The sequence below is a fragment of the Macaca thibetana genome, chromosome 3 (genome assembly GCF_024542745.1).
Source record: "Macaca thibetana thibetana isolate TM-01 chromosome 3, ASM2454274v1, whole genome shotgun sequence".
NCBI classification, from domain to species: domain Eukaryota; kingdom Metazoa; phylum Chordata; class Mammalia; order Primates; family Cercopithecidae; genus Macaca; species Macaca thibetana.
In genome coordinates, this window is record NC_065580.1 from 124559981 (window position 1) to 124570461 (window position 10481).

Genomic DNA, 10481 nt, shown 5'->3' on the forward strand with positions numbered 1-10481 from the left:
CACTCCTCTGTGCACAGGCATCAACTCCTCATTCAGTCAGCCAGCCAGGCATATTAACAGATAGCTCACCAAACAATGTGCAACACACTGTCCCCACCAGGAGATCTCTATGAGCAAGGATTATGTTGAATTTTCTTAGTATTCCTTGCACTTAATGGGTGCTCAGTTAATGCCTTTTTGCCATAGTGGTAGTTAATAAATGCACCTAAAATTTCAGTATAGAAAAACTACTATTCTTAGGCTTTTAATCATAAGCTTCCTCAACAAACCTTCCCTCTCATCAGTGAGTGCTTCCCTCTGATCTACACCTCTCAGAGTCTTGAAAGGAAAAAGAGACTGACCAATTGCCCCCACCCAAAAGACATTTCATCCCACTTAACATTTCTGCAGAGTTTGCCAAATGCAACTATTCGTTTTCCCAAAGCAGGGTGCGGGAGGGGACGTAAAGAGAGATTAGAAAGAAGAAAAATATTCCTACCATGTTGGGGGACTGGATTTATGTGAAACCCAAAGTGAATCAGTCATTACAGAGTCTGGCCCATAGTAATTTTTCCAAAGGTGTTACCACTATTAGTATTTTGTGATCATTAAAGATGCCAAAAACAAGTATGCCTCCTTGCTTTTAGCCATGTGGATACTAGCGCTTGAGTTGCACTTTTGCTTACATTTTACGTGTTAAAAAGATGCTTCTCTTTAAAGGAACAATCGAAATGTCACTTCCTTTGGTTACTTCCTTGATCCCCTTTATGGGGAAAATCACTGGTTTCTTCCTTAACTCTGTTGTTTCCAATGGAAATAATAATGCTAAACCTTCAGCAATGAGAAGTGAGGTATAAAGTCATGGTGATTTACAATATCTGTCTTCTCTCTAGATGAGCATTAACTGCAGGAGGGAGAAAGTCCAGCAAGGAGGCAGGCTTGGTCTCCCAGTTGCTGAAACACAAAATGTTGAGGTCAGATTACAGTTTTTATTTTTAAAAAGTCAGAATTTTGCTTTGTTTTTACATTACATGATGCCATATGTTCAATGCATAATAAAAATACAAAATTTTAATTTTCAATTTTTTAATGTTTTTAGATTAATTTTAAATCTCATTGCAATTGTATGTGTATGTATATGTATATGTATATATATTTGGTATGTACATATGAAATACACATTATACATTTGTATTTATTACACATATGCAATTTATATTTACATATACTATGTATGAGATATATATATACATTCGAGTATTATATATTGTACATATCTTGTACATGTATATTATATGTATATGCTCATGCATATTTGTATGTGCACCAACAGCATATTGTCTACATTTCTGCATAAGCTTTTAAAAACAATTATTATGGGCCAGGTGCAGTGGCTCACACCTGTAATCCCAGCACTTTGGGAGGCCGAGGTGGGCAGATCACACGGTCAGAGATCGAGATCATCCCGGCCAACTTGGTGAAATCCCGTCTCTTCTAAAAATACAAAAATTAGCTGGGCATGGTGGTGGGCGCCTGTAATCTCAGCTACTCAGGAGGCTGAGGCAGGAGAAACTCGTTTTCAATGTGGATGTTGGGCAAGTCTCCTTCCGGTTTTTAGTGGCTGGGTTGGTGGTGGGCACACTGAGTGGGGAGGACCACAGGCAGGTCTACCAGCCACCCAGGGATACTCATCTCCCTGTGGTTTCCCAGTGGAAGTCAGTGTATTTGTCAATTAATCTTCTACTTATCCATTGATACATCTTTGTTGAGTCCTGTTCTCTATGCTAAAAAGTTAGCAGTGAATAAGACAAAAAATCTCTTTGTTCAGATAGTTTATTTGAGAATTAAGTCAAGTGAGTACTGTGAATAAAAGTAAATAAAAACAATCAAGATAATTTTAGATACAAGCAAAGGTCATGAAGGAAATGGTTTCAGGGGCCATTATCACTCCATGGTGATAAGGTGAGAACTAAAAGGCATTGAGAAAGAGTGTTTTAAATAACATATTTTAAAATAATTTTTTAAAGGCTGATTCTACCTGCTAAGTTACAGCTTACAGTGAAAATTTGATGCAGATAGCAGAGGAGAACTCAAAGAATATCACCAATACAGAAAGCAAATAGAGTTGACCTTTGTGGGCTGTTGTCAGGACGTCTGGTTAAGTGAAGCCTGTGTCCTCTGGACTGTGGACCACGGAAGACAGGAGGACTTGTGAGCTGCAAATAAAACCCTTATCCCCCACCCACTGAATGGGCTCCCTCTTGACCAAAGGGATCCCATAGAAACCTTAAAAACTGAGTTCCCAGCCATGATGGGAAGGGAGGTTGGATACAGCTCATTATAACCCCTCCCTTAAGGAGCTTAGACAAAATTGCCCAGAATTAATGTTAAAATAAATATTATAAGACTAATAGAATGGATTTCATGGACAATAAGATACCAAATTAAAACCAAGATGTAAGGTGATGCCAGACCAGGGTAAGTCCTGCCTGCAGGCCATCAATCTGGCTAAACAGGGCATTTTGACCCAGCATCTTGTGGCTGACTCTGACATAGCATCCTAATCTTAGATATTCCTTTCTGCTGACAGCAATTTTTAGAGAGAGCCGTACTCCTTTAACCAGCTGAAAATTAAAGAATTTCTGAATCCACTTACAACCTGTAAGCCCCCACTTTTTTAGGGCAAGCCAATGTATACATTCCACATACTGACTTACATCCTTGCCTGTCACTCCTGCTTCCCTGAAATGTGTAAAACCAAACTGTAATCTGACCACCATATTTTAAATATGTGTATTTAAAAGAGGTTTAAAATAAACTTTTCTAAAATATTTTAGAGTATAGCTTTCCTGTTAACAGACCTCACCAAGAAGGAAAACTAAGGAGATAAACATTGTGATGATGATACAATCAGTTCAAGTTCCTACAGACAGCACTGTGTATGTTAAAGCTGACAAAATTCTATCAGACCCACCATGGCTTAGTGCAGGCAATAAACTCTTCATTTTGAATTTAAACTTGTGCCTAGAAAAATATATGTATTCGGTTGATCATATGAAGTTTCCATTACTGTAGGTCAAAATCAGTCCGACACTGGTCACTTCATGTGACTCAACCTCATTTATTTGCTCTACCTCATGTAAATGGCTCCACTGCCTACTCAGAATGGTATCCCCTAGCAAAGGCCAAGTCCTTTGGCTTCATAAGTAAGCCTCATATTTCCTAGTTACTCCCTCTTTTTAAAGACATACCTAAGTAGGGCTGGAAGAATGCAAAATTTAGAGCTGGAGACGGAAACATAGTTTAAATTACCCTTCTTTGGAAAGAAGAAAATCTGCATGGAGTTGGTGAGGGAAGATTAGGAAATGAAAGAGATGGGTCTAGAAGGCTTTGACGGCTTTTCCCTGAATCCAGAGGCAGAAAGATGACAGAACTGGCAGCTAAGAAGCTGAAAGGAGCAACTGTGGAGAAGAAAGACTCCTAAAGGAGATGTGAGAAGAGAGGCGCTGTGGTAGCTGGGAGGTTAACCCCCTTCCTTCCTCCCTTTGAGATCTGTACTCAGTTCTGCATGATCAGGGATGCTCTTGTGCAGGCTGAGCCTGGTTAGGAGAAATGGAAAGAGAAGGTGGCATGGCCATGTGCGATACACACATAGAAAGAGGGATTCACTTGCATGGACAGAGTATCTGTCTCTTTCTGGCCCTACCAATGAAATATGGGAGCAGTAGTTTTGATAGTGCCTAGTTATTTGCCTCCTGGGACATTCGCATCTCACAGTCAGTACAGCTTTAAGGAAAAAGATGCAAGCCGCTTTACTTAACATTATAAACTGGATGTCTAAACATGCATTAATTAATAAAAAGAGGAATTGACTAAGCTTGTTTTTCATATATCTAGAAAAATAGATAATTAACATTTGGAATGAACTAGGATTTTATTCGAGTAATTGCTTATTCACAATGCATTATACATCCTAGAAGTAATAGCTCCATAAAAGCCGTTCATTTCCGCTTTTTGCCTAGGTGTGTGACTGGCTGGCTGCTGTTTCCAGTGGGCATGGGTGTGTCTGGATGCTCATACGTAGAGAGGGCTGCTTATGACTCGGGAGAGGCCTCACCTCCCTCCTCTTCCTTCCCTCTTACTTTCCCTTTCCCTTTCCCTGCGTTTCTCTTCTCCCTCTTTTACACTTAAAACAGCCACTACTATTCTTCTAACTTCTTGTACAAAGTATCCGTGAGCGTTTTGTATTTGTGTTTTATTTATTTGTTGCCCATTCAGAGGAAATGAGAGAACCTTATCTTCATTTAATCATGTTAACCAGTGAAGAGTGTTTAGTTTTTTTTTTCAGGGCCATTTGATTATGAAAAAAAGTAATGACATGATTTCACCTATTCTGTATTCAGGGCCACATTTACTTCCCCACTTGCATTGCTATTTTTGAAAAAAGATTGATAATTTTAAATTATTCCTTGTATTGGAGAAATATCAACAATATATAATTTTTTATTCGGCAAACAACATTTAAGTTTTTATCTAACCAAGAACGAAAAAGACGATTACAAAAATCTCAGCAACTGAAAAGGGATGTGCTATTATATCAGTGATCCTGGGGAGAATATTGTGTTTTCAATGGCTATTGTACCTTACTGCATATAAAATGTTATTACTCTTTATTAAAAGTTACAAAGGATGTGTTCAGTTGAAAGCACTATCAACTATCCTTTGACAAATCTGGTAGATCATACCAGTATTTTGCAGTGCGCCATGTTTGACACAAGGGGCCAAACAGAAGTTGAAATATAAAGATATGTTAATCTCTTTTAGTGTAAAGGAGGTGCAAAATAAAATAATTTACTGAATAAGGTAGCCTAAATGAAGTAGCCTGAAAGCAATCCAATAACCCCTGGAATTTTTGTGTTCCCAATTTACTAAGTAGTTCACAAGGTCTGATATTTAAGAAAATGTAATGTAATTATTAGCATTTTGAGATATCTGCATTTGAGTTATTAGAAATCAAATGTATTTAGGGTAGTAATCAAATAATTAAAATATGACTGCATAAGTGGGGACTATTTCATGACTTAATATACTGCTTTGAAAATGTACATATATGCATACCATAGTCTCTAAAATATAAGACATTGAACTACTAAATCTTTCATTCATACATACACACATTGATTCAGTGGAGTGTATCTAGGTACCAAAAAAGCTATGGTGAGCAAATTGTACATTCTCTGCCTTCATAAGGCTCACAGATTTATTATGGAGACAGTAATTTAATAGTGCTATAAATAGTAGTGTTACAAAAGAGAAGTATATGGTGCTGCCAGAACACATAGTGGAACCTCCTACTCATGACATGCAGCCTACCAGACACCTCCAGCTCAGCTCAAAGGAGGAAACCTTTAAGTTCCATATTTCATATACCCATTACAGTATTCAGTCACTCAAACCTCACTGTTGAGCCAACATTGTGACAACCCACAACCCATCAGAGGCAGTGGGAGGATAGTCAGAAGAATCAGAACAAGCCTTCAGCCTTTACTTGCAACTGGGAGGAATGATATTTGGAATTTCCAGCCACAGTGTTTGCCATGATCTTGTAGGCTCCTGGGAATCTTATGAGATGCAGCGTTTGTCCACTAATAGTGAGAAAGTTTTCAGATAGATCTTAAATACGACCTAGATCTAACTATATCTCACCCCAAATGCCACAAGAATACACAAATTTGAAGAATCTCAGCTGAGACTGTAAGCCTCCGTGATCGTTGTAAATGGAAGCTATAAAAATCATTTAAGACAAAAGAAGATGCTTGATATCCCTGGGAGGTAGACATATGGACCATGATGAAGACTACCTCCTTGACAAAGAGAGAATAAGACTGATGGCTGCAGTAACCAGAGGAAGCCGCTGGACCAGTGTTCCTCAGTGGCACACAGGAAAATGGCCTGAAATTCCACTCGAGCGCTTTTGTTATCAAGCTTCCCCAACAGAAAGCACTGTTCTGGGAGAACATACCGCAACCATTTTTCTTTATAGAGGACATCTGTCAAGATTGACCTTGTCAGAGGCTACATTTTGAAAAATAATTAAGATAGAGAAAGCTTCCTCCATTATATAGAGATAGCAAGTGAAAAATTCTTGCTAAAATTATAAATTGCTGATCTCTTCTCCTACCGAGTTAGGCCGTTAGTGAATTTACCACAGCTTTATATATTTTCCCCCCATTTATCAGATTGTGTGTGCAGTGTGTGTGTGCGGGGGTGGGGGGATCTGTCAGCATACCTTGTCAGTCAAGTAGTTTTACTGTCAACTCAGACAAATTCCAAACATTGTACAGATTCACAGAGAAGCAAATTGGTTTTCTGGCCCCAGAAGACTCCCTGGGTTGTATTATATGAGTAGAGGCAAGGCAGGCTCAGGTTGAGCGATTAGTGGGAGATTGCAGGGGCACTTCTGTAGTGCAGACTAAAACAAGAACCTTCCTAGAATGGCAGGGAGCTTGTGAATCAAGTCTTCCTGGATTAAAAGTCATCACAGACTATAAATTCCCAGGACCAGTTCAAATATGTGAATATCATATAATTCATTAGAAATGACTACTGGATCATTTGGTTTTATGGGCGCCATGTTAGTTAGGAAGGTACACTTTAAGAGGAAGATGAAAGTATATATCAATTTCTTCATTTATAATAAAATAAAATTTGCAAAAAGTTACAATATTTTATGTTATATATTAGTCACTGAGTACCCAATAAAAGAAAATTTTCAAAAAAAAAAATGTTTTACAAGTAGAAATAGACTTTATTTGGAAACATGAAATACATACATTTTGCCTCTTACCTGGAAGTATTATCAATATTTTAAGATAGCATTTTAAAATGTTGTGTGTGGTGCCTACTTTATCAAAGTTAAAGGTGTTTGCAAGAAATACACTACTTATTAGGCAGGTTCTAAAGAGTAAAAATCAAACAAGTAAACAAATAACACAATTATGTTGAAAAAGGAAGGGTATCTAGTAAAAGAGAATAACTAGGTATTGTATTCAGTCTTATTCAGATTAGTGAATAGTTTTATTTTCAATTATTCAATGATATAATAAAACAATAATTTTAACTTTAATCATGTGTGTTTTACATGCCATTTCAAATAATATGAACATTGACAGAATTAATATAGAAATTTCTCTCAAGCTATGCTTACTGGAGATGGAGTAATATGGAGAACAAGTTCATTTACTATACTCATGAGATTAAATTCTTCAAGCTCTAAACCTACTGCAAAAAGCCCTTATGTTTGATTCCTGGTTATAGTTCAAATCAATTAAATTAGTGGATAAATAATTAATGCTTCTTGTAAATAATGCAAGGGATTTATTTGGCTAGTATCACATTTCGTCTATGTGAGTGATTCTCTATGTTGTTGGTTATATGACCAAATTCTAACATCTCACAAGAAGAAAACACTTCTAGAGATGTTTCTATTAACAATAATTCAAGTTATTCTGTCCAATATGTATAAACTTGTATATTTTTCTTCATTAATGCATTTATTAAGTTAGTACCTCTACATATATAAATGAACAGTTTTAAAGACAAATATCAGTCTATAGTCATATACTTGTCATTGATTTACCTCAAAGAAAATAAAAAATAATTCTGTGTAAATTTATTATACCTATACTTCTAATATGTGACAAAAAAAAATCCAACTTCATTGATCCCCTAAAAATCACCTCTTTTTTATGTTTTTATCATGTGAAAATTTGTTAAATAAAATATTACTTGGCTACACAAATCAGATACACACTTGGATTTAAGGAGGGGAGAAGGGTAACAGCTGCAATCCAGGGAAAAGAAATTGTATAAACAACAACATAGGAGAGCATACAGGTAGATACATCCAGGAGCTGCTGCATAATAACTGTCATGGAGTCTTGGGCTGCCAGTTGATTCCAAAGCCTGCGGAAGGAATGGGCCAGCTTGGTCTCTTCATAGGATGGCCTGAGTGCTATCTGCTCACTGGAAAGCATCCAGAGGAGAAGCATTCCTAGGACCCATCAGTCACAAATAAGCTCTGCCTCAGAAACCTGCAGGAGGTGGATTCCATGAAAGAGACTGACATTAGCCAAAAGAGGTCAGAAGGACCCTAGGTGAGATAAGTGGCTTCAAGTATCTTAGGCCTAGTGTAGGAATCTGATTTCGAAAAGAAGTAGATACAGTACATATTATACAGGCTTTTCCAGGGGTGAGTACAATTCCTTCTCCCAGGATTGCAACTGTAGTGACAAAGAAATACATGATTCTTAGTCTTAGTTTTGGTTTATTTTTATTTTTATTTATTTATTTTTGAGACAGGGTCTTGCTCTACCACCCAGGCTGGGATGCAGTGGCGCCCTCATGCTTCACTGCGGCCTTGACCTCCCAGCTCAAGTGATCCTCCCACCAGCCTCTCAAGTAGCTGGGACCAGAGGTGTGCGCCACCACACCTGGCTAACTTTTGTATTTTTTGTTGAGCTGGGGATTTTTCATGTTGCCCAGGATAGTCTTCAACTCCTGGGCTCAAGTGATCCTCCCACCTCAGCCTCCAAAGTGCTGGAACTACAAGCATGAGTCACTGCACCTGGCCCTAGTCTGAAAACTAGGGTGTAGACCACCAACTGTGTCATTCATGTCAACAAAGCTGTTCACACAGTAGCTATCTCCTCCCTTCTTCAACAACTGAACTCTGGTTTTCTTCATCTTCCTCTGAGTACTCATGTCCTTTGTGGAAAGCAGGAATCTGCCCAGAGCCACAAGCTGCTTACTCATTAGCTTCGGCCAATTCTGAATGTCTCCTTCTTCAGTCTAGGTGTGTGGTCTGTGTGAAACACACTCTGTCTAATAGATACCAAGGAAAGTTTGCTGGAAGGCTCAGAGAAGGTTTGTCTCATTCATGGTATTAGACAAAAGATGAGTTTTCTCTATTCTGCCCCTTCAGCAGGTGACCATTAGAAGGGGAAAAACCATCCCTGGACTATTAAGGGAACACCAAGAGAATTGCAGAGAAAGTAAACAGTCATTGCCCTCCTATTTTCATACTTCCTTTCTGTGATGTAATAGAGTCTTCATTGTTGATGCCACTTTTAATAAGCCGTCTGTAGTTTATAGACGAGGCATTCTCAGATGTATATTAGGAGGTCAGATGTGAGATGGAAAGACATTAAAGGCAAGTTGAGACAAGATTATGAAGGAGGCAGAAGTCTGATCCTTTCGTAGTTTATAAGCGTGATGATTGGGTTTTCATGCTTATGTGTGAGAAGTGCCATCCTCAAACCTTGTTATGATGTTGGTGCATTACTCATCTGATGAGAAAAAAAGGAGGCAGAGGTCAGACCAAGGGGTATAGGCTTTCCTTGCTCTACAGTGGGGAGCCACTGATGGGGTTTGAGCAGAGGAGCGACATGATCAGCACTGCACTTCAAAGCATTATTTTAAAAGTTGTGCGTGGGAAGGATTTAAGACAAGGCTCAGAACATTTTGCCACTTGGAAGGCATTGTTGAATATTCATAAAAAACTAGTTTATGGCTCAGCATAAATAATTTTTAAACACAAAGTAAAATACAGTATGTGTTGCCATGGAAGTGACAAAGCCTAGGAAGATAATGACAAGCAGAAAAAAAAAACCGGTGCCATTGTAATTTAAATCATTATAAAGCTTTCTAGAATTTAAGTTTGTTTTCAGTCAGAGTATTTTGAATACACAAGGAAAAGATTATGGTTATTTTATCGTTCTTGCTGAGAAAAGAAAGAACAAAAGAGGGGTGTTTCCTTTGTGCACATGAGACCTATAAAGCTAAACAAAATCAAGCTCATGGAATCAAAAAGCTAACTACTGTTTGAAAGACTGAATGAGTCAATTAACAGTGAAGCTCCAGTGCAGAGCACAGTCTGGTGAGGTGCCATTGTTAGCATTGGCTGCAGTCCCCTCATGGTGATAAGAACGGCTAACAGGCATTGTGTCTGATTACATGCTAAGCTCTGCACTGACACACAGGCACGAGGCCTCTCTGTATTCCTCACCATCAACCACATGTGCTGATGGTGATAGTGTGATGTGGGTAAAGAAGACATTGCTGGCCGGGCGCGGTGGCTCAAGCCTGTAATCCCAGCACTTTGGGAGGCCGAGGCGGGCGGATCACAAGGTCAGGAGATCGAGACCACGGTGAAACCCCGTCTCTACTAAAAATACAAAAAATTAGCCGGGCGCGGTTGTGGGCGCCTGTAGTCCCAGCTACTCCGGAGGCTGAGGCAGGAGAATGGCGTGAACCCGGGAGGCGGAGCTTGCAGTGAACCGAGATCGCGCCACTGCACTCCAGCCCGGGCTGGGCGACAGAGCGAGACTCCGTCTCAAAAAAAAATAAATAAATAAAAAAGAAGACATTGCTAAATTCAGAGATATGATAAACACAAATAAATACAAAATAAAGCCATAGAAGAAATAAATGGTTAATGCCAG

At 38.7% G+C, this 10481-nt stretch overlaps 1 non-coding gene across 1 annotated transcript; it reads left to right on the forward strand.

Annotated features, from left to right (window-relative positions):
* Window positions 1-9228: 9228 nt before the first annotated feature.
* Window positions 9229-9332, forward strand: LOC126951859 (small nucleolar RNA U13). The gene has a single exon (XR_007724702.1). It is a non-coding gene; the product is annotated as a small nucleolar RNA U13 (small nucleolar RNA).
* Window positions 9333-10481: the final 1149 nt, after the last annotated feature.